Source organism: Enhydra lutris, unplaced genomic scaffold, assembly GCF_002288905.1.
Source record: "Enhydra lutris kenyoni isolate GAN:26980312 unplaced genomic scaffold, ASM228890v2 scaffoldscaffold15, whole genome shotgun sequence".
NCBI classification, from domain to species: Eukaryota; Metazoa; Chordata; class Mammalia; order Carnivora; family Mustelidae; genus Enhydra; species Enhydra lutris.
The window spans coordinates 3437064-3440743 of record NW_019154099.1 but is presented as its reverse complement, the minus strand read 5'-3'; the positions used below and the strand labels follow the sequence as shown (position 1 = coordinate 3440743).

At 42.7% G+C, this 3680-nt stretch overlaps 1 pseudogene; it reads right to left on the bottom strand.

Moving 5' to 3' along the window:
- Positions 1–2823: 2823 nt before the first annotated feature.
- On the bottom strand, positions 2824–3275 carry LOC111147096 (annotated as a pseudogene).
- Between the last annotated feature and the right edge of the window lie 405 nt (positions 3276–3680).

Below are 3680 nucleotides of genomic sequence, written 5' to 3'. Positions count from 1 at the left end.
AGAATAAAATTTTGTGTCTCAGAGGGAAAGGTCTAATGCGATGGGCTCCCCTTAAAAAAAAAAAAAGTTACCCAAATGTGATGGTTATTGTTGTCAGTTGAGAAGTCATTAGAAACTTGCAGGCATAGGTCTGGCATTATGATTGCCTCTGCTCTTTTATGGGACAATGCAGATCAAGGACATTCTTCTGACAGAGACTAAAATATCTATGATTGTGGAAGAAAAAAGCACTATTCCTTGCCATATATTTTATGTACTTTTTTAAAAAGGGAACAAAGAAGCAGTCTGCTTATTCTTCAAGAAACATCTCTAAAGTTTTGGCAAAATCAAAGGGTTCATGCCACTAACCCCTTTCTCTATCCTCAGCCCTGACTGCCTACCTAGAAGCAGGTCATGATGCAAATTCAGGACCAGGAAGTCAGTTCGCTTGGTCAATGCTGTTGTGGTTCTCTGTTCTTTCTTTGCTTCATGAAAAAAAAAAAAAACAAAACAAAAACCACTACAAATACAGATATATAGATATGTATATGCACACACACACCCCTATATTTGTGTGGGAGCTACTGGGAGATTCCCCCTAACCTACTTTACTGTGACTGGAGAATTTCCAGCTGTCTGTGGTTACCAGATCTGCCTGAAGGCTAGGAATGTTCCGGTTTCATTTTGAAACCAGGCATGCAAGCAAGAAATATCACCTTTCATTTCAGATACGTGAGCTCAGAGGAAGCAAAAGTTTGGCTGACTCTTTCCTGGGCTATAGTGTGAAAAATATGCTTCTATATGTTTGCAATGGCTCAAAAAATGAAAAGATTTTTTTTAACTTATCCAACTTAACACTATTAACCTCCAGTGCTTGCTAATGTTGTTGAAAAATGAAGTTTTAAAGTATTTTTAGGGTAAGTTTTTCTGCATACTTTCTGAGCTCTAAGGTTTGCCTCTAAAGGTAATGGCAAATCTGGAAAATAAAATAATATGTCAGTTAGTTGCCTGGATCACTCAGCAAACACCAAGGAACTCTATAAAGTACAAGGAAGAGATTGTGCTGGGTTCTTTGCTTTCATCAAGGTCCAGATGCCCTAAGTATGACAGGTCTGGACATCAAAACCTTTAGTGAAGAGGACTGTTGCCATCAGGGAAACTTGATGCTATAGGTGATTTTCAGTTATCAATGTGGGGTGATTAAAAAAAAAAAATGACTTGGGAACCCTTGTTAGTGTATTGTCTTGGACAGGCCCCTATTCTTCTCCTTGGATTACTTTTCCACTATCAGTTTGTGTCCTTACCTGTGAAATATGACAAATAATACCTCCTCCTTAAAGGAGATAATATGAGAGGCACAAGATAGGCTACCAAAAATGTTTGTTCCCTCAAGAGCCAGAAGTAAACAGACTTTCAAAAATAATTCGTGTTGGCTATGGAATGTGTTGTGATCTTTCCGCCTTAAATCATCTTTCTCATTCTATTTTGCTTGGTCTACCAGTTATATCAATCTTTATGTCTTTTGTATGTATAACTGATGATAGAAGAGGCCAATCCAAAGTACAGTTTGTGGCCAGCCCTTGTAGTTATAATCCACAGAATGCATAAATCATGCAAATAAAGGAGAGATGACAGTTTTTAGAAAAAATGGTAAGATATGAATTCATCAATTATCCTGGTGAGGTGACACAAAGATTTTAATGAAGAAGAGAACTTCTCTGGTGCCTACTAGTAAGCGTTAGAGCCCAGAAGAGTTGGACTGCTTTCTTTCCTTTCTTTCTTTCCTGCTTCCCTCCAACACCCAGTGTAGTGTTCCCTCCTCTCCCTGCTGTCTACACACACTTACAGACTCCCCTCCCTTGCCAACTGGCAGAGAAAGCTCTTCCCAGGAAATGCTCCTTCCCTTGCCCTTTGCTCACATCCCTTAAGTCACATAAGCTAAGGTCAGCTCTGGAGAGACAGGTGCCAGTCCTCCCCATCCCGCCTCCCTGAGCCTGCTTCCTCCCCTCCCCAATCTGGGTAGAATTTGTCTCCTGGCATGTCTGGGCAGAAGGTCTGGAGCACAGTTCCCTGCCTGAGCACCAGTCAGAGGGAATAAAGCTGAAACTACAGGGTGCCTCCCTTGCACTGGCCCTTCTAAGGCCCTGAACACAGGTTCTCACAATCATATAGCTTTTTATAAAATTTGCAAGACAAATTTTAACCACAATCAGTGAAGATCCTGTTTCTTCTACTCTGATTTCCCTTTTGACAAGCTACCCCAACTGTCAGTGACGTTATGGGATCCCATGGGTGTTCTGGGCGGCGGGGGTGGGGGGGTGGGGGTTGAGTTTGAGATACATCTAGTTTGGGTTTAGGGAGATATGCTTTATGAATGCAGTTCAGTTATTGCTAGGAATACTCCTATTGCGCACTGGCTGGGAGTTGTGAAAGGCAGATGAAGGGGACTAAGGTCATTTTATGATATGACATGTCCTACAGCATCTGGCACTGGTAGTATGAAGTGAGTGGAGGAGCAACAAGGTTTGAAATGTTTGGAGCCAGAGGACAGTCTGTGGAACATTCACTAAAAGAAAGATTCAGTTCTCAAAGAAGCCAAGTCAAAATGCAAGTTCTTTCCTATCAGGTACATACTTGAAAATGCAGCATAGACAATTATAATACATTATAGATATTTTTTTCTATAGTTTTTTTTCCCTTATTAATACAGTATTTATTTGTCTTCCCTCTGTCAAACCTTGAGCCAACCACTTTCCCCAGGCTGCCTGGGGAGGTATAGGAAAAGGAATATACAGGGCAGACGAGACACAGGAGAAAGACCTGTGGGAGGTGGAGACGGCTTCTTCACATGGTGAATAGGACGAGAAAGGTCACCATCAGGCAAAAGAGCCCCATGGCCTCTGAGAGGGCAAAGCCCAAAACGGCGTAGGAGAAGAGCTGTTGCTTCAGAGAGGGATTTCTGGCATAACCAATGATGAGGCTCCCAAACACAGTCCCAATTCCAGCCCAGAGCCAGCCACCCCTACCGTGGCAGCCCCAGCCCCAATGAACTTGGCTGCTGTATCGATGTCCCTTGAAATGGCACTGGTTTGGAAGCTGCGGCTGGGAATAAGGGAGGTCAGGGGACGTGGGGTTGCCAAGATGCTGAGGCCCTTATAAGGTGCCTCATCTGTCAGTGTCTCCGGTGGTTTTAGCACCACTGCAGGCAGCGATCGGCTCAACAGCTGAGAGGTGCTCCTGACCAAGAACGGGGTGGAGATGAACTTTGCACAGGCGTACATTTTCCCAGGGGATGAGGGGCTGCAGCAGGAGAGCTGCTCCCAGGGCCGAGAAGACAGAGAGGGCCTTTTCTATAGTTTTTGATGAGAATTATATACAACAACGTTTATCAAAATTCCTGAGTTTGCAATTGACAAGTCTGAAGCAGTACCACAAAAGCTAGGTGTCTGCAGTAGTTCATAAACAAAAAAAGAGAGAGAGAGCTTTCAAAATTTAGAACAACAATTTTAAAAATGTACATGACATTGCCAATTACGAACAGGAAAGCAAAGAGAAATTTTCTAAACAACCAACGATAAATAGATTTTAATCTACTCTGCCAGGGGGAACACTGAATTATTTTTCTCCCCCCTCTATAGAAAATATGACAAGGGACACCTTGTGCCTCAGTTGGTTAAACATCTGACTCTTGATTTTGGCTC